We start from the raw sequence: 22,068 nt of genomic DNA, 5'->3' as shown, positions 1-22,068 counted from the left end.
CAGCCTCTGTACTGTTCTCAGTTGTTCTGTTTATTTATTACTTGAATAATCGATGTAACCGGATATGTCAGCACATTTCTGAGCTGCTCTCTGAATTTTGACTGGGTCACCCCATAAATAAACGTATTGGTGCAGCAACTTAAATTCAACAGCATATATCCGACCTGTTGAAATATCGATTCAGGAAGAGTGTAATCCGTGGTATTTTTCCCAGTAATGATATAATAGAAAAACTCTATGACATTCACCAACCATAAAAGTATGAAGGTGGTGGATATGGTGAAGAGTAAAATCACGGACTTCCTCCTGCTCTCCATCTCTGGGTCACTGTTATTCCCTCCGTTGTTCTGGAACTTCAATCCTTTACGGACTCGACTGGCCAATAAAATGTGTCTGACTGTCAGGGTGTTGAGCAACAGAATTAATGCAAATGGGAGCAGTGGGGTTATAATTGTATCGAACCAATCTAATCCTACCCAAAGGGGCTCAGTAAAATATCCTGGCTTTATATTACAATACCAAGGTACATTGTCGATTATCACTCCAGGTTCATATGCCAAATAAAAGGGGATGTTCTGTATGCAGAGCAAAATGAATGTTGTTCCCAGAATAACAGTCGCAGTTTTCCCAGTGGAAAGATTCCTCCTCAGTTCATTGCAACAAATGGCCACAAATCGATCAAAGGAGAAAGCGACCGTGAACCAGACAGAACAGTCTGTGGCCACAAGAATAAGGAGAATGCGAATATTACACAGAGGGGTGATGTCCAGGAAAGACGATGGGAAATAATAATACTTGAGGCGAGTCAGTATGATCTGAGTTATAATGACCAGTAGATCCGCCGTTGCCATAGATACCAGGTAGCGAGTAGTACACTTGGAGAGGCCACACTTTCCCCGGGAGAGAATCACAATTCCTAATGCATTAGCTGTAAGAAGTGAGAAGAGACAGTAAATTAACGATCAGATTTGTTACCCCAGTAGAGCGCACAGCCAACACATGGACACCCGGTGTTAGACGTCAGAATTATCGTCTCACTCAGTTCTTTGGCAGCACCAGGAATAGCACTTTCCCTGGGATTGGGCGTTCGTTGTTTCAGGCAAACATCTATCTGATCCTTGCAGACAATAAGGAAACAAGAATAGCTTCCCACCATCCCTGATGTATTAAAAAAAATAATTGACCCTCTTCCAATTTCGTCCGTCTCCATAAGACCATAAGACATAGGAGCAGAATTAGTCCACTCGGCCCATCGAGCCTGCTCCGCCATTCAATCATGGCTGATGTTTTTCTCATCCCCATTCTCCTGCCTTCTCCCCATAATCCCTGATCCCCTTATTGATCAAGAATCTATCTATCTCTGTCTTAAAAACATTCAGTGATTTGGCCTCCACAGCCTTCTGTGGCAAAGAGTTCCACAGATTCACCACCGTCTGGCTGACGAAATTCCTCCTCATCTCTGTTTTAAAGGACCGTCCCTTTAGTCTGTGATTGTGTCCTCTTCTTCTAGTTTTTTTTCTACAAGTGGAAACATCCTCTCCACATCCACTCTATCCAGGCCTCGCAGTATCCTGTAAGTTTCAAGAAGATCTCCCCTCATCCTTCTGAACTCCAACGAGTACAGACCCAGAGTCCTCAACCGTTCCCCATGCGACAAGCTCTTCATTCCAGGGATCATTCTTGTGAACCTCCTCTGGACCGTTTCCAAGGCCAGCACATTCTTCCTTAGATGCAAGGCCCAAAACTGCTCACAATACTCCAAATGGGGTCTGACCAGAGCCTTATATAGCCTCAGATGTACATACTTGATCTTGTATTCTAGCCCTCTCGACATGAATGATAACATTGCATTTGCCTTCCTAACTGCCGACTGAACCTGCACGTTAACCTTAAGAGAATCATGAATAAGGATTTCCAAGCCCCTTTGTGCTTCTGATTTCCTTAACATCTTCCCATTTAGAAAATAGTCTATGCCTCTATTCCTTCTTCCAAAGTGCATAACCTCACACTTTTCCACATTGTATTCCATCTGCCACTTCATTGCCCACTCTCTTAGCTTGTCCAAGTTCTTCTGAAGCCCCGTTGCTTCCTCAATTCTACCTGTCCCTCTACAGATAGTTGTATCATCTGCAAACTTATCAACACTGCCTTCAGTTCCTTCTTCCAGATCATGAATGTATATTGCGAAAAGTTGTGGTCCCAGCACAGACCCCTGAGGCACACCACTAGTCACCGGCTGCCATCCTGAAAAAGGCCCCTTTATCCCCGCTCTCTGCCTTCGTCAGTCAGCCAATCATCTATCCATGCCAGGATCATACCCAGTATTAAACATTGCCCAAACTTGGATCAACATATTTCTTCTGCAACAATCCCAGGCCCAAGATTTGACACGTTGCAGCTTTGAGCATTTCCTATCATGGATTCTCATTCATATCAATGTTTTCAGAGTTTCGGAATCCGCCCGTGATTGGACTCTCACCAGGAATAAACCTAACGAATCCAACAGATCGTTTTCAGAATAAAAATACGTTTTGTGGATTAGACCCAGGTGAAGGACAATGGGATGCTTTCTTTCAGAGACAGAGGTATTGAGTGCAAACGCAGGGATATAATGATGGAAATGCGGAAGACTCTGGCGAGGTCAGAGCTGCTGTATTGTCTGGACACCAGGTTACAGGAAGCCTGCACTCCCCTGGAGATAATGCAGAGATGATTTACCAGAATGTTCCCTAGGCTGGGGAATTTTGGGTGTGTCGAGAGATTGAAGAGGTTTTTGTTATTTTTTCTTGGATCAGAAAAGACTGAGGGGTGGCACGATTGAGGGGATAGACAGAGGAGACGGGAGAGTTCAAAACCCAGGGGTTATAGGCTCAAGATAAGTGGCAGAAGGTTTAGCGGCGGCATGAGGGAAAACCTTTGACGCAGTGGGCAGTGGGAGTGTGGAATACGCTGCCCGTGTTGGTGGTGGAGGCAGAGACCCGAAACCCTTTTAAGCGGTACGTTTAGAGCTGTAAGATACAGGGCTAGATGTCGGGTGCAGGAACATGGAATTAGAAAGGGCACTTGGGTGACATTTTCGCCGTCCACGACAACATGAGTCGAATCAACGTCTTCTGAGTTCTATGTTTTCTATGGTTCTATTATTCCATCAATGCGGACTTATCAAACTTCAGACACAATATCTCGGAATCAGGAACAACTGAGGTTGAGAACCATTACCTGTGCTGACAACAGAGTAGCGCCTGAGGGTCAGGTTGCCAGGAGTAACATGATCCCACACTTCCCATATCTGACAGATCAGTTATATATCTCTGGAATCAGTCCACGGTGACATTGGTAACGCCTCAGGATCAGACTCCACCTCAGGCTTAATGACCCTCACAATCACACCAGGCACATTTTAGGCTCTTGTCACAATGAAACTAACCCCCTTCCCTCCGATGAGACCCCCTGTTGATCAGACCCTGTCATCGATGTGTAAATATATTGTTATATATGAGGATTGAAACTCGAAGCACTCCCTCAATGCCAGCAAAACTAAAGAGCTGGTAACTGACTTCAGGACGCAAAGTACTGTACACACCCCTGTCAGCATCAACGGGGCCGAGGTGGAGATGGTTAGCCGTTTCAAATTTCTAGGGGTGCAAATCTCCAAAAATCTGTCCTGGTTCACCCTCGTCGACGCTACCACCAAGAAAGCACAACAGCGCCTATACTTCCACAGGAAACTAAGGAAATTCGGCATGTCCACATTGACCCTTACCAACTTTTACAGATGCACCATAGAAAGCATCCTATCGGGCTGCATCACAGCCTGGTCTGGCAACTGCTCGGCCCAGGACCGCAAGAAACGTCAGAGAGTCGTGAACACCGCCCAGTCCATCACACGAAACTGCCTCCCATCCATTGACTCTATCTACACCTCCCGCTGCCTGGGGAAAGCGGGCAGCATAATCAAAGATCCCTCCCACCCGGCTTACTCACTCTTCCAACTTCTTCCATCGGACAGGAGATACAGAAGTCCGAGAACATGCACGAACAGACTCAAAAACAGCTTCTTCCCCACTGTCACCAGACTCCTAAATGACCCTCTTATGGACTGACCTCATTAGCACTACACCCTGTCTGTTTCATCCGATGCTAGTGATTATGTAATTACATTGTATATGTTGTGTTGTCCTATTATGTATTATCTTTTATTCCCTTTTCTTCTCATGTAATTAATGATCTGTTGAGCTGCTCGCAGAAAAATACTTTGCACTGAACCTCGGTACACGTGACAATAAACAAATCCAATCCAATCCAATCCAAAAGGCTTTAAACCATCAAAACAGTAACGCACCAGTTCACAGAATATACATATTTTCTGATTGATGGCAGAGATATATCAGCTTGGTTCACTTGAGCTCCAGCACTTTGCTTTTCTCCTGCAGCTCTCTGGAAACACACAGACACACCCAAGCTGCCTTTTCAAACTGGGTTGCTCCCTTCAAGCAGCTCAAACCAGAACTTCGCAAACAGCTGTCTCAAACTGGCTTCTTCCTTTTAAGCAGCTCACAGCAAAACCAGCCAGGCACTTTTAAGCTGCTCTCAGCAAAACCAGCCAGGCACTTTTAAACTGCTCTCAGCAAAAATGAAACCAACAGCAGAAGTGAGCTCAGCTCACCCCAACCTCTGACATCACTTCAGTAATATGATTAACTCCATTCCTTAAAGGTACATTGCTTAAACATCAATTTCTTAAAGTTACTCTCACATGACAATATCTTGTGTAGTTCAGCTGTTGTCAACTGTCATGACTCCTGTCAAAAAGGGTAACAAGACTGTTCAGGAATGGGTGGAAAGAATTGTTAAATCTCCGGAGATTGTAATGCCTTTTCTCCTCCAGAAGGAAGAGGAAAGCGAGCATCAAATGATAATACTTGACTTGATTAACTTTCTGGAACTATTATTCACCTCAATTCATTGAGGAACATTTGAGTGTTTTCAAAGGGATACAAGATACCATTTGCGTGGCTGTTTGAAATAATTCTGCAGTCGGCAGATCTCGTCTGAATCACATGGTGGAACTTGGATTCCTGGCCACCTGGAGTTAAAAAAGCATCAACGGAATTAATCTGTATCTCTCTCTACACCCCCCCCCCTTCCAACAGGATCAGACATAAGTCCCGTCATCAGATTCCCTGTGTCACGCGAGTGTGCCTTTAAGAAATGTTTTGTCTTCTCAAATTGCTGCAGTGATGACATTATGTGGGTGGAGCTGGGCTGTGGCTCTGGTTTTCACTTTCGTTATGATCTGGGAGCTGGCTGTGGCTCTGTGTTTTACTTTGTGTTTACACAGTTGGAAGCTGGATTCAGACAAAGAAGGTTTCTTTGGTCTCACTCTCTCTGCATGTTGAAATGCGTCCAGATCAATTGATAATTTAAAAGTGCTACCTGTTTTCTGGAAAGAATTCAAACCCACTGTTTTTGGTAAAAAGCTTTCCCTGGTTGAGTGGATGGTGTTATCGAATTGAAGCAGTTGAAATGGAAGTTATTAAGCATTGTTTATATGTATATAGCGTACTGTAGCTGTGTGGGGGATTTATGTTTGCAGTTAATAAAAATGCTTACTGTGTGTGTTTCTAGCAATATTAACTGAATTCATAGAATAAACTCTGTTTTTGATTAAAAGTGTTTGAGGCCGCTGCTGAATAACACGTGAAAGGCAGGCCCTTGTGCTCCTCGTAACCAAAATCAATAAACAGTTGTAGGTCAGGTTAACTCCATGATACATTTTGGAGTTTTCTAAACCCTGGCCCGTAACAAATTGTGGGCTTGTGGGATAAAAGTCTATCATTCATGATTGGGTTGGCTTAGTGAACTTAAAGACAGTGAGGGGTGAGCATTTTTGTGTTTGCTTTTCATGTGTGGTATTCCATTTTAGGTCGGGACTGTGTTGTGGTTAATGGCTCTTTCAGAAGATCAGATGATTTTTGGTGTGGACACGGTAACGCGCAGTACCTTACGGACAGAGACTAAACAAAGGCTTTTGGATTTGGCAAAAACATTGCAGTTAACACTGCCTGATAAAATACGAATGGAAGAGGTAATTTCAGCAGTAGCTGAACATTTAAAGTTGCATTAGAAACAGTGAGACTCATTGGAAATGGCAAGAATTCAATTACAGGTCAAGCAACTTGAACATGAAAAAGAATTAATGCAGCTTGAATACAAAATGAGGGGAAACAAAGAATAGCCCCAACAGAACAAAAAGAGAGAAAAAGGGAGGTACAGATCAAGGAAAAATAAAACGAGAGAGAAAGAGATTGGAGAGGAAAAATAAAAAGGGAGAGAAGAAAGGGAAAAGGAGAGATTTTGAACTTCGGAAAATGGCCATGAAACGTGAAAAGCTGTTTGAGGATAGTGATGAGGATGGTGAGCATGAGCATCATAGTCAAAGGCTTGGTGGGTATCTATTTAAACATGTCTAAGGATTGCCACTGTTTGATGAGAAGGATGTAGACGCCTTTTTCATTTACTTGGAAAAGGCTGCTAAACAAATTAAATGGCCACAGGACATGTGGGTATTACTGATTCAAACGAAATTGGTAGGTAGAGCTAGTGAAGTGTTTGCATCACTATCAGAGGAGATACCTGGGACGTATGAGAATGTGACAAAATACATCTTAGGACATATAAACTAGTGCCTGAAGCCTACAAAAAAGTTTAAAAATTTGAGGAAAGAACTTGGTCAAACACACATGGAGTTTGAAAGGATCAAACAGAGTAATTTTGACAGGTGGATAAGGACTTTGAAATTGGACAAAACGTATGGAGACGTTAGAGAAATTCTCCTTTTGGAGGAGTTAAAAAATTCAATTCCTGATGTAGTGAGAACTCATGTGAAGAGCAGAGGGTTAAAACTGCGAGATTAGCAGCAGGAATGGCAGATGTTTATGAATTAGTTCAAAAATCAAAGTTTGATTTCCGACATCAGTTTCAGCCAGTGAGGGATAAAAACTGGGGGAAAAAGAAATACTCAAGTGGTAAAGGTGGAGGTGATCTGATGGGACATAATGAGAAGAGTGTACCTCAGATTAAAAAATAAATCCAGGAGGGTGGAAGAGAAATGAAAAGTTTCAGATGCTCTTACTCTAATATAGTAGTCCATGTAAAGTCACAGTGTTGGGGGTTGAAAAAAAGGACTGGGAAGGCTGATGTGATAAAACAGGATACGCCAGTGGGGTCTGTTAAAGTGGTAAAGGGAAGCCCAGTTGAAGCAAAGGAGGAGGTGCAAAAGATTGTACAGCCTGATCAAGTGGTGATTGATAAGAAGCTGCCAGATCTCTTCAAATAATTTACTTGTGTGGGTAAAGTTTACTCATGTGTATCAGGAGGAGCAGGTAAATAAGACACAATTTGAAGAGATTTGGGAACAAGTCAATCTTTGCTGGTAAGAGATGACGAGTTATGTAATTTGGAAGGCATATTCCCAGAAAAGTTGGTAATATGTTGAATTCAGGGTGAGAGGAGTCGTGTTCCATTATAAAGGGTAAGGTTAGAAAGTCCAGTGAAGAGTGGTAAAGTGGTAGTAGGAGTAATAGAGAAACTAGCTGTCCAGGAATACAGTTTATCTTGGGTAATTATATATCTGGATGGCACGCCGGAGTGATGCCGACTGTGGTTGATAAGCCAATGGAGAATCAGGCAACTGAAGTGTTGAAGGACGAATATCCTGGGATTTTTCCGGATTGTGCAGTAACAATGTCGCAAAGTCACAGGTTATGACAAGAGGAGAAGTCAAAGAGTGAAGATAAAGTTAAAGTTCAATAATCAGAAAATATTTTTGATCAGAGAGTGGGAAAAAAACACGAACAGGTGGCGGATGAGGCGGATATTTTCAGTTCAGGAAAATTGGCGGAGTTACAACAGAAATATATAGAAATAAAACAGATGTATCAGGAAGCATACACGGAAGTGGAATCTGCGTGTATACCAGAGTGTTATTACCGTAAAAGTAATGGCTTAATGAGCAAATGGAGATCTTTAAATATGCAGGCGGATGAAAAGTGGGCAGACGTTCATGGAGTGGTATTGCCGGTAGGTTATAGAAAGGAGGTGTTGCGAGTTGTACATGAGGTACCATTCGGAAGTCATTTGGGAATAAGGAAAACGCAAGCTAAAATCCAGATTTTTTTTTATTGCCGTGGACTATATAAAGATGGAGTTAACTTTTGTAGATCATGTCACACATGTCAAGCGATAGGGAAACCTCAAGCAGTGATAAAACCAGTGCCCTTAATACCCATTCCAGCATTTGAGGAACCTTTTACAAGGGTCTTAATTGATTGCATAGGACCGCTTCCTAAAATGAAAAGTGAGAATCAATATATTTTTACGAGAATGGATGTGTCTACTAGGTTTCCAGAGGCCATTCCAGTACGCAATATTACAGCTAAAAAGATTCTGGAGGAGTTACTGAAATTCTTACTCGTTATCATAGAATCATAGAATCATAGAAGTTTACAGCATGGAAACAGGCCCTTCGGCCCAACCAGTCCATGCCGCCCAGTTTTTACCATTAAGCTAGTCCCAGTTGCCCGCACTTGGCCCATAACCCTCTATACCCATCTTACCCATGTAACCATCTAAATGCTTTTTGAAAGACACAATTGTACCCGCCTCTACTACTACCTCTGGCAGCGCATTCCAGACACTCACTACCCTCTGAGTGAAGAAATTGCCCCTCTGGGCCCTTCTGAATCTCTCCCCTCTCACCTTTAACCTATGCCCTCTAGTTTTAGACTCCCCTACCTTTGGGAAAAGATGTTGACTATCTACCTTATCTATGCCCCTCATTATTTTATAGACCTCTATAAGATCACCCCTAAGCCTCCTACGCTCCAGGGAAAAAAGTCCCAGTCTATCCAGCCTCTCCTTATAACTCAAACCATCAAGTCCCGGCAACATCCTAGTAAATCTTTTCTGCACTCTTTCTAGTTTAATAATATCCTTTCTATAATAGGGTGACCAGAACTGCACACAGTGTTCCAAGTGTGGCCGTACCAATGTCTTGTACAACTTCAACAAGACGTCCCAACTCCTGTATTCAATGTTCTGACCAATGAAACCAAGCATGCCGAATGCCTTCTTCACCACCCTGTCCACCTGCGACTCCACCTTCAAGGAGCTATGAACCTGTACTCCTAGATCTCTTTGTTCTATAACTCTCCCCAACGCCATACCATTAACTGAGTAGGTCCTGGCCTGATTCGATCTGCCAAAATGCATCACCTCACATTTATCTAAATTAAACTCCATCTGCCATTCGTCGGCCCACTGGCCTAATTGATCAAGATCCCGTTGCAATCCTAGATAACCTTCTTCACTATCCACTGTGCCACCAATCTTGGTGTCATCTGCAAACTTACTAACCATGCCTCCTAAATTCTCATCCAAATCATTAATATAAATCACAAATAACAGTGGTTTATTTACCCACAGAAATAAAATCGGATCAAGGATCATTTGCCTCAAGGTTATACAAGGAAGTTATTGATAGCTTAGGAGTAAAACAATTTAAATCAATTCCATACCATCCAGAATCGCAGGGAGCATTAGAACGGTGGCATCAGACGTCAAAGACAACGTCTAGGGCTTATTGTCAAGATCATCCAGCGGATTGGGACAAAGGACTGCCATTTGTAATGTTTGCAATTAGGGATGCACCTACTGAGTCAACCAAATCCAGTCCTTTTGAATTAGTTTCTGGTCTTGAGGTAAGAGGACCACTTAAATTGATTAAGGAGAAATTGGTAAGTGAGCAGTGTGAAATTACATTCCTGGATGACGTGTCAAATTTTAGGGAACGATTAAATACAGCAGGTGAATTGGCTAGACAACATCGAAGTTACACAGCATGTGATGAAACGGGTAGCGGACAAAAAACTAAAAGTTTGCAGTTTTATTCGAGATAAATGTTAGTGTTGTTTCCAGTGGTAGGTGAACCTTTAAAAGCTTGGGTTTGTGGACCCAATCTGATGGAAAGGAAATTAAGTGAGGAGGTTTTACTGATCCTAATTCAAAGTGAAGAACGAAATCCAGGAGACTGAATTTTAATTTTTTATATTTTAATAAATTTAGAGTGGCCAATTATTTTTTTCCAATTAAGGGGCAATTAAGCATGGTCAATCCACCTACAGTGCACATATTTGGGTTGTGCGGGTGAAACCCACGCAAACACGGGGAAAATGTGCAAACTCCACGTGGACAGTGGCCCTGAGCCGGGATCGAACCTGCGACCATAAGACCAGAAGACATAGGAGCACGATTAGGCCACTCGGTCCATCGAGTCTGCTTCGCCATTCAATCATCGCTGATAGTTTCTCATCCCCATTCTTCTGCCTTCTTTCCATAACCCCTGATCCCCTTCTTAATCATAAGACCTCGGCACCATGAGGCAGCAGTGCTAACCACTGCACCAACGTGCTGCCCCAGATGACTCTGAACCTGACTTTCCTCAAATTAAATTGGATAACAAGGATGTTCTTAAGCATTGGGATAATGTGTTGAGTTACCTTCCAGGGGGCAAACAAACTGACCTGAAAGAGTTATTGATATCACGTGGGCAAGTTTGTGGAGATAAATTGTGAACAACTAAATGGCTATACATGATGTAGATGTGGGAAATGCTGTTCCAATTAAACAACATCCATATCGACTTAATCCTTTAAAATAGGCACAGGTTAACAAAGAAATCGAAAGTGTGCTTACAAATGGCATAATTGAAGTCTGTGGCAGCCAATGGAGCTCACCCATAGTGATTGTGTGTGGACGATAGAAAGGTTATGCAGTTACAAGAACGGACTCTTATTCTATCCCGCGCTTGGAGGACTGCATTGAGAAGGTGGGACAATCAGGTTTTATTTCCAAACTGAATGTCCTTAAAGGTTACTGGCAGGTACCTTTATTCGAAAGGGCGAAGGAGATTTCAGCTTTTGTGACTCCAGATGGTATATACCAGTTCAAAGTTATGCCATTTTGCATGAAAAACGCCCCCAACCATATTTCAACGGTTAACCAACAAAGTTGGCTCAAGATTACCAAATTGTGGGGCTGGTTTAGCACAGGGCTAAATCGCTGGCTTTGTTAGTAGACCAATGCAGGCCAGCGGCACAGTTCAATTCCTGTACCAGCCTCCCCGAACAGGCGCCGGAATGTGGCGACTAGGGGCTTTTCACAGTAACTTCATTTGAAGCCTACTTGTGACAATAAGTCAATTTATTTATCTACATCGATGATCTGGTGATTTTTAGTCAGACATGGAAAGAACATTTAAAACATCTGATGGAGTTACTCGATCGACTTCAGTCGGCGGGGTTCATGGTAAATCTACCCAAAAGTGAATTTGGCAAAGCCCAAGTCACGTTCCTTGCCCATACAAACGGACAGGGTCGAATGGTCCCACGCGGTGTGAAAACAAAAGTTATTGGGGAGCTTCCAATACCCTTTACATAAAGGGAAATAATGCGATTTCTTGGCATGAGTGGAGTGTACCGAAAATTTGTGCGTATTTTAGCAGTGTGGTTGCTCCACTGAAGGACTTGCTCAAGAAGCGCAACAAATTTCAGTGGATGACGGAGTGTCAACAGGCATTTCACGGCCTGAAGGCTGTGTTAAACACTGCTCCTGTGTTGGCTACCCCAAATTATGCACAACGATTCAAAGTGGCTGTCGATGCGAGTGACGTGGGTGTAGGTGCTGTGCTGTTGCAAGAAGACAGCGAAGGAATAGAGCGGCCGATTAGATTTTTTTCCAAGAAATTGAATAATCACCAGAGGATTTTTTCAACGATTGAGAAAGAGACTTTAGCTTGGTGCTGGCTTTGCAACATTTTCACATTTATGTGACCAGCAATTTGTCTGAAACAATTATATATACTGATCATAATGCATTGACGTTTTGGAGCGATTCCGGAATAACAATGCAAGATTGTTTCGATGGAGTTTATTGTTGCAGCCATTTCATTTAAAAATTGAAGATGTGGCAGGACGGGAAAACGTGATAGCCGATGCTTTGTCACCAATGTGATGAAGAGCAGAAGGTTCGATGGTGGAAGGAGAACTAAAATGGACAGTATTATTATGAATGATTGCCTTTTTGGGTTTTGTTTTCTAAAAAATGTATAGTTATTCTCAGCTTTTCTTAAATTAAAGTGAAAAGATGAAAAATGAAACCATCTTGAAGTTGATGATTTATTTTTCTTCTTGGTGGGAGGTGTCATGGGAGTCTGCCTTTAAGAAATGTTTTGTCTTCTCAAATGGCTGCAGTGATGTAATGGTGTGGGTGTCGCTGGGCTGTGGCTCTGAGTTTTGTTTTTGGTTTACACAGTTGGAAGCTGGATTCAGACAAAGCTGATTTATTTGCTCTCTCTCTCTCTGCATGTTAAAATGTGTCCAGATAACTTGATAATTGAAAAGTGTTCACTATTTCCTGGAAAGAATTCAAACCTACAGATTTTGGTAAAAGGGTTTTCCTGGTTTAGTGGATGTTGTTATCGAATTGAAACAGTTGAAGGGACGTTATTACGTTTTATATATATAGAGAGTACAGTAGCTGTGTGGGGTATTTATGTTTGTTGTTGATAAAGGTGCTAACTGTGTGTGTTTCTAGAAATATTAACTGAAGTTGCAGAATAAACTTTGTGTTTGATTTAAAGTGCATAAGGTCCCTGTTGAATAACCCCTGAAAGATAGGCCACTGTGCTCCTCATAACCAAAATTAGTAAAAAGTTGTAGGTCAGGTTAATTCCATGATATACTTTGGACTTTTTTAAACGCTGGCCAAAAGCACCTGGGAATCGTGTCCCACTCCGGATCATTCCCACATCCGTTTCCGAGACCTCCCATTCCCCTCCTGGGTAACATGCAACCCCCCCCCCCACCCCAGGATCAGTTGAAATGAAAAGAAAATGAAATGAAAATCGCTTATTGTCACAAGTAGGATTCAAATGAAGTTACTGTGAAAAGCCACTGGTCGCCACATTCCGGCGCCTGTTTGGGGAGGCTGGTACGGGAATTAAACCGTGCTGCTGGCCTGCATTGGCCTGCTTTCAAAGCCAGCTATTTACATTGTGTGAGACATTTCGGAGATCAGGTACTTCTCACACCCGTTCAGCTATTATATCTGTAACTCTAGCGCACCTTCCTTCCAGAATTGTGCTGAGTTGTGGGGGAATACTTCCTTATCTATTGGGAATAAGACACCCTGTCCAGAGGAGATCATGGGAAAGCGGTGGAGCGCAAACACGGGATCCTGAACACCAGCAGCAACCCTAAACATGGCACCCCTCTGCTGCTGCCTTCAACCGTGACCAGCACAGATCATTCCAGAGTATAGGAGCACTGCTTATGATCTGAAACAGGTCAATTCACGGTTGAGTTCGACAGGCAAAATGAAGAACAGATCAAACTGCCATTCTGACAGAGGGATGTAGAATAAGAGGGAAATAAGAACAAGAACAAAGAAAAGTACAGCACAGGATCAGGCCCTTCGGCCCTCCAAGCCTGTGCCGACCATGCTGCTCGTCTAAACTAAATTCTTCTGCACTTCCAGGGTCCGTATGCCTCTATTCCCATCCTGTTCATGTGTTTGTCAAGATGCCCATTAAATGTCACTCTCGTCCTGCTTCCACCACCTCCTCCGGCAGCGGGTTCCAGGCACCCACTACCCTCTGTGTAAGAAAACTTGCCTCGGACATCTCCTCTAAACCTTGCCCCTCGCAATTTAAACCTATGCCCCCTAGTAATTGACCCCTCTACCCTGGGAAAAAAATCTCTGACTATCCAATATAATGAGAGTAAGAACATAAGAACTAGGAACAGGAGTAGGCCATCTGGCCCCTCGAGCCTGGTCCGCCATTCAATGAGATAATGGCTGATCTTTGTGGACTCAGCCCCACTCTGCGGCCCGTACACCATATCCCCGAATCCCTTTATTCCTTAGAAAGGTATCTATTTTTTTCTTTAAAACATTTAAAGAAGGAGGCTCAACTGCTTCTCTGGCAAGGAATTCCAAAGATTCACAACCCTTCGGGTGAAGAAGTTCCTCCTAAACTCGGTCCAAAATCTACTTCCGCTTATTTTGAGGCTATGCCCCCAAGTTCTGCTTTCCCCGAACAGTGGAAACAACCTGCCCGCATCTATCCTATCTATTCCCTTCATAATTTTATCTGTTTCATAATATCCCCCCGCATCCTTCTAAACTCCAATGAGTACAGTCCCAGTCGACTCAATCTCTCCTCATAATCTAATCCCCTCAAATCTGGGTTCAACCTCTTGAATCGCTTCTGCACTCCCTCCAGTTCCAATATGTCCTTTCTCAGGTAAGGAGACCAAAACTGAACACAATACTCAAGATGTGGCCTCACCAACACCTTATACAATTGCAGCATTACCTCCCTAGTATTGAACTCCATCCCTCTAGCAATGAAAGACAAAACTCGATTAGCCTTCTTAATCACCTGTTGCACCTGCACACCAACTTTTTGCGACCCGTGCACCAGCACACCCAGGTCCCTCTGCACAGCAGCATGTTTTAACATCTTACCGTTTAAATAATAATCCATTCTGCTGTTATTCCACCCAAAATGGATAGCCTCGCACTTGGCAACATTGAATTCCATCTGGCTGACCCGAGCCCGTTCACCTAACTTATGCACATTCTTCTGCAGATTCTGGTATCCGCTGCACTTTTTGCTTTACCACTCATCTTAGTGTCGTCTGCAAACTTTGACTCATTGCACTTGGTCCCCAACAGCAAATCATCTATGTAAATTGTGAACAACTGCGGGCCCAACACTGATCCTTGAGGGACCCCACTAGTTACAGGTTGCCAACCAGAGAAACACCCATTTATCCCCACTCTCTGCTTTCTGTTAGGTAACCAATCCTCTACCCATGCTACCACTTTACCCTCAATGCCATGCACCTTTAGTTTATGCAGCAACCTTTTGTGTGGCACCTTGTCAAAAGCTTTCTGGAAATCCAGATATACCACATCCATTGGCTCCCCGTTATGTACTGCACTTGTAAAGTCCTCAAAAAATTCTACCAAATTAGTCAGGCACGACCTACCCTTTATGAACCCATGCTGCGTCTACCCAATGGGACAATTTCCCTCCAGGTGCTCCGCTATTTCCTCCTTAATGATATATTCCAGCATTTCCCCTACAACCGAAGTTAAGCTTACCGGCCGAGAATTACCCGCTTTCTGCGACCTCCTTTTTTAAACAGTGGCGTCACGTATGCTACTTTCCAATCCTCTGGGGCCACCCCAGAGTCTAGTGAATTTTGATAAATTATCACTAGTGCGTTTACAATTTCCCTAGACATCTCTTTTAACACTCTGTGATGCATCCCATCAGGGCCAGGAGACTTGTCTAACTTTTCCCCCATTAGCTTGCCCAATACTGCCTCCTTCGTAATTACAATCATCTCAATGTCCTCACCTATCATGTCTTTTTTTCCATCAGTCACTGGCATGTTATTTGTGTCTTCCACTGTGAAGACTGACTCAAAAAACCTGTTCGGCTCCTCAGCCATTTCCCCGTCTCCTATTATTAAATCTCCCTTCTCATCTTCCAAAGGATCAATATTTACGTTAGCCACTCTTTTTTGTATTATACATTTGTACAAAGAACAAAGAACAAAGAAATGTACAGCACAGGAACATGCCCTTCGGCCCTCCAAGCCCGCGCCGACCATGCTGCCCGACTAAACTACAATCTTCTACACTTCCTGGGTCCGTATCCTTCTATTCCCATCCTATTCATGTATTTGTCAAGATGCCCCTTAAATGTCACTATCGTCCCTGCTTCCAACACCTCCTCCGGTAGCGAGTTCCAGGCACCCACTACCCTCTGCGTAAAAAACTTGCCTCGTACATCTACTCTAAACCTTGCCCCTCTCACCTTAGTAAGGCGAAAAGGTCACTGATCGGAGTAGTCTATAGGCCACCAAATAGTAACAGGATGGTAGGGCAGGCAATAAGCAAAGAAATAACGGATGCATGTAGAAATGGTACAGCGGTTATCATGGGAGATTTTAATCTGCATATCGATTGATTTAACCAGGTTGGTAAAGGCAGCCTTGAGGAGGAGTTTATAGAATGTGTCCGGGATAATGTCCTGGAACAGTATGTAATGGAACCTTCAAGAGAACAAGCGTCCTAGATCTGGTCCTGTGTAATGATGCAGGATTGATTAATGATCTCATAGTTCGGGATCCTCTTGGAAGGAGCGACCACAATATGGTGGAATTTAAAATATTGTTGGAGGATGACAAGGTGAAATCAAACACTTGTGTATTGTGCTTAAACAAAGGCGATTACAATGGGATGAGAGAAGAACTAGCTGAGGTAGACTGGGAGCAAAGACTTCATGGTGAAGCAGTTGAGGAACAGTGGAGAACCTTCCGAACGATCTTTCACAGTGTTCAGGAAAGGTTCATACCGACAAAATAAGAAAGACGGTAGAAAGGGGAAAATCGACCGTGGATATCTAAGGAGGCGAGGGAGAGTATCAAATTGAAGGAAAAAACATACAAAGTGGCAAAAAGTAGTGGGAGATTAGAGGACTGAGAAGTCTTTAGGGGACAACAGAAAGCTACTAAAAAAAGCTATAAAGAAGAGTAAGATAGACAATGAAAGTAAACTTGCTCAGAACATAAAAGCAGATAGGAAACGATTCGTCAAATATATAAGACAAAAAGAGTGGCTAAGGTAAATATTGGTCCTTTGGAAGATGAGAAGGGAGATTTGATAATAATAGACGGGGAAATGGCTGAGGAGCCGAACAGGTTTTTGGGGGGTCAGTCTTCACAGTGGAAGACACAAATAACATGCCAGTGACTGATGGAAATAAAGATATGATAGGTGAGGACCTTGCGATGATTGTAATCACTAAGGAGGCAGTATTGGGCAAGCTAATAGGGCTAAAGGTAGACAAGTCTCCTGGCACTGATGGGATGCATCCCGGAGTGTTAAAAGTGTTGGCTAGGGAAATTGTAAACGCACTAGTGATAATTTATCAAAATTCACTAGACTCTGGGGTGGTCCCAGAGGATTGGAAAGTAGCAAACGTGACACCACTGTTTAAAAAAGGAGGTCGCAGAAAGCGGGTAATTATAGGCCGGTAAGCTTAACTTCGGTTGTAGGGAAAATGCTGGAATCTATCATTAAGGAGGAAATAGAGGGGCACCTGGAGGGAAACCTGGACGCAGCATGTATTCCTAAAGGGTAGGTCGTGTCTGACTAATTTGGTAGAATTTTTTGAGGACGTTACCAGTGCAGTAGATAACAGGGAGCCAATGGATGTGGTATATCTGGATTTCCAGAAAGCTTTTGACAAGGTGCCACACAAAAGGTTGCTGCAAAACTAAAGATGCATGGCATTGAGGGTAAAGTGGTAGCATGGGTAGCGGATTTGATAACTAACATAAAGCAGAGAGTGGGGATAAATGGGTGTTTCTCTGGTTGGCAACCTGTAACTAGTGGGGTCCCTCAAGGATCAGTGTTGGGCCCGCAGTTGTTCACAATTTACATCGACGAGTTGGAGTTGGGGACCAAATGCAATGTGGCAAAGTTTGCAGACGACACTAAGATGAGTGGTAAAGCAAAAAGTGCAGAGGATTCCGGAAGTCTGCAGGAGGATTTGGATAGGTTAGGTGAACGGGCTAGGGTCTGGCAGATGGAATTCGATGTTGCCAAGTGTGAGGCTATCCATTTTGGGAGGAATAACAGCAGAATGGATTATTATTTAAACGGTAAGATGTTAAAACGTGCTGCTGTGCAGAGGGACCTGGGTGTGCTGGTTCACGAGTCGCAAAAGGTTGGTGTGCAGGTGCAACGGGTGATTAAGAAGGCTCATCGAGTTTTGTCTTTCATTGCTAGAGGGATGGAGTTCAAGACTAGTGAGTTTATTCTGCAATTATATCGGGTGATGGTGAGGCCGCATCTGGAGTATTGTGTTCAGTTTTGGTCTCCTTACCTGAGAAAGGACATATTGGCACTGGAGGGAGTTCAGAGGAGATTCACTGGGTTGATCCCAGAGTTGAGAGGATTAGATTATGACGAGAGGTTGCCTAGACTGGGACCTGTACTCATTGGAGTTTAGAAGTATACGGGGGGGGGGATCTTATTGAAACAGATAAAATTATGAAGGGAATAGATAGGATAGATGGTGGCTGGTTGTTTCCACTGGTCGGGAAAGCAGAACTAGGGGGCATAGCCTCAAAATAAGGTGAAGTAGATTTAGGACCGAGTTTTTAGGACAGAAATGGAAATGGCCTTCTGGGCCAGAGCTGTGAGTTCTGAAGAAGGAGACCAGTTGTCTTTGGGACAGCTGTGTCAGAATGAACTATCAATGATCTAAATTTCGTGGCATTCAAAATATAATGGATAAATATGGAGAGTGGGCTGGTTTAGCACAGTGGTCGAAGACAGCTGGCTTGTAATGCAGAACAAGACCAGCAGCACGGGTTCAATTCCCGTTCCAGCCTCCCCGAACAGGGGCCGGAATGTGGTGACTAGTGGCTATTCACAGTAACTTCATTGAAGCCTACTTGTGACAATAAGCGGTTATTATTATTATTAGAGGCTGAGAATGCATTGCAATAATGTGTAGTTACTACCTACACAAAATCAAGGCACGTTTGGGCAATTATGTTGAATTCTTCGAATGACTAATCCGAAAATGTGGTTTAGATTTGAATGATAGGTACAACATACTTTTATAAAGGCTGTCGGCAAATTCCAACAGAGCAGGCAGTCGACTAATCTCCAGGCAAGTCGAAATAGGGCACACAGTTGGATGGACAGCAAACTACACACGGAGAGGAAACCGGGAGGAGAGATCCTAGGTTGTTACTCAGATTCATCCACGTCGGCAAGTGGAGGTTCCCAGGATGTTTGCTAGAAGCAGTGTCATTCACCATTCAAATCAGGACATCGGAGCGCAATTTATGGATTAAAGTTCAAATTGCATTGAAAGTGCTCATTTCCGGTCGCCACACTACCAGAAGGATGTGGAGGCTTTAGCGAGGATGCAGAAGAGATTTACCAGAATGTTGCCTGGTATGGAGGGCATTAGCCATGAGGAGCGGTTGAATAAACTCGGTTTGTTCTCACTGGAGCAACGGAGGTTGAGGGGTGACCTGATAGAGGTCTACAAAATTATGAGGGGCACAGAGTGGATAGTCAGAGGATTTCCCCCAGGGTACAGGGGCCAATTACTAAGGGGCATAGGTTTATGGTGCGAGGGGCAAGGTTTAGAGTAGATGTACGAGGCACGTTTTTTACACAGAGGATAGAGGATGCCTGGAACTCGATACCGGCGAAGCTGGTGGAAGCAAGGACGATAGTGACATTTAAGGGGCACCTTGACCAATACATGAATAGGATGGGAATCAAGGAATAGGACCCCGGAAGTGTAGAATACTTTAGTTTAGATGGGCAGCATGGTCGGCACGGGCTTGGAGGGCCGAAGGGCCTGTTCCTCTGCTGTACTTCTCTTTGTTCTTTGTTTATGAAAGCACATTGATTGCAGCTGATTGATGATTAAGAGAGATGTACTATGACCATTCCATTGTAGCTCAGTGTCAGTTTCTCAATTGTCCACGGATCGATTATTTTCTCCAGTACACTAAGAAATGTCGGTGCGCAAGTGTTGGAGTCAGAGGATCAGGCTGAATATTATCATAAAATCAAAGCATTGTATTGGGAAATCGTCACAAATCAATTGATGTAAAAATCAGATCACAGGTTAAACAACATTGGAACGTCGTTATTGACACTGAACGTATTGTTTAAAGGTCACCTTCTTGTATCGGGAGTCATTCACTCATGCAGGCCAATGGACTGATTCCAAAACTGTGAGAGTAAATTAGTTATTTAACCTCGAACACTTTAATAAGTGTTCCAGCCAGCACGGTAGTACAGTGATTAGCACAATTGCTTCTTGGCTCTGGGTTGATCCTGCAATAAATGTAGCAGAGGACCCTGCGCCCATCCACATTAACCCCTTCACCTACAGCCTGCCCTCAATCCTAATGTCAGAATTGGACACTTCGACAATGATGCCACAGTGTTCATTATCTCTCGCAAATAATCACTCACCGATGTACTCTCTGTCCATATGCCACTAGATCTGGACAGTATTTGGGCTCAGGCTGATAAGTGGGAAGTTACATATTCGCCACACAAGTGGCAGACAAGGACAGACTCCAGGTGTAGAGTATCCAACCAGGTTCTCTTCACATTGCATGGAGTTACCATCGCTGAATCCCCCGTTATCGACCTCCTGAGGAGTTACCCCCAAAGTGAAGGGGGCCCGTCAATAAAGACGGTTTCAGCAACATGTGCCCTGAATTCTGCGGGGGTGTAACCTGGTTCACAAAATCTAGCCACCGTGAACAATTCAGGTGTGCGGTGAAATGCCCCAATCTGCCTGCACCAGCCCTGCTCCAAGAACACTCCAGTGGTTTAATTGAATCCAAGGCAATACGCCAATCTTTACATTCAATCCATCAACAAGTTAACCAATCACTTCCTTCACCTTGAAACAGCGACAGGCTGTTGTCCAGGTGGCATTGCAATAGCCCGCTCTCGGACAGGTCCTTCGACATGCCTATCCAGTACCACCCCAAAGGATAGCGACAGAAGCTGCAAGATGACAGGCACACGTTACAACTGTTGCCCAAACTCAACAGCACCTCAATTTCCTCCTCTATCACCTTCCCTTCTACTGTCCCTCTGGTCAAATCCTGGAACCTTCTTCCCAATTGAACCGTGGCCATCCCTCTACCGAATACACTACACTTGTTCTGCAATGCACATCATTTCCACGTTGTAGCAGTGAACTATAAAGACCAACCGATGGGCGGTCACAGCGCGTCCTAACGAAATATATTAACATTAAAAATGACACCACCCTGACCACGAGATTCCAATAAATATGTTGGCGAAGGAAATAATTCAACGAGGGATTAAATGTAGTCATTTGAGTAAATAGACATAGAATAAGTACACGTCCCTCTACAGGCGATTTGGAGATAGAAACAGGCCGGGGAATTATTCAAATATCTGCTCTCTTCCAGTAAGTTACTTTCAATAGTGGCATCAAAGTATTTTTCTGGATACACTCGTGAGAAAGATTCTTCCAACATCAGCGAAACAATCCCTGTTTTCAGTGCATGAAACTGACAAAGCAGTTCTAATGAATGGAGAAACTGCACCAAAAAGGTATGATTTCAGAACTGAACCAATGTATTTCATTGTGATTGGGGAGATACAATGAGCACAACCCTGAAGTGACAGACGTCCCCTGCAAATAGTTGGCAATGGAACCTGGTTGGTGAACCCAGCCCAGTTCACAACAATTCATCACCCTCTCTCACCCCATATTCTGTACAATACGACACTGATCTAACCCCACCCCCATACACTGTACAATCCCACACTGATATAACCCTCCCCCATACACTGCACAATGCAACACTGATATAGCCCTCCCCCGTACACTGTACAATCCCACAATGATATAACCCTCCCATACACTGTACAATCCCACACTGATATAACCCTCCCCCATACACTGTACAATGCCACACTGATATAACCCTCTCCCCATACACTGTACAATCCCACACTGATATAACCCTCTCCCCATACACTGTACAATCCCACACTGATATAACCCTCTCCCCATACACTGTACAATCCCACACTGATATAACCCTCACCATACACTGTACAATCCCACACTGATATAACCCTCCCCCATACACTGTACAATCCCACACTGATAGAACCCTCTCCCCATACACTGTACAATCCCACACTGATATAACGCTCTCCACATACACTGTACAATCCCACACTGATATAACCCTCCACATACACTGTACAGTCCCACACTGATATAATCCTCCCCATACAGTGTACAATCCCACACTGATATAACCGTCCCCATACACTGTACAATCCCACACTGATATAACCCTCCCCATACACTGTACAATCCCACACTGA

The sequence above is a fragment of the Scyliorhinus torazame genome, chromosome 20, assembly GCF_047496885.1.
Source record: "Scyliorhinus torazame isolate Kashiwa2021f chromosome 20, sScyTor2.1, whole genome shotgun sequence".
Lineage (NCBI taxonomy): Eukaryota > Metazoa > Chordata > Chondrichthyes > Carcharhiniformes > Scyliorhinidae > Scyliorhinus > Scyliorhinus torazame.
Note: the sequence above shows the minus strand (reverse complement) of the source record.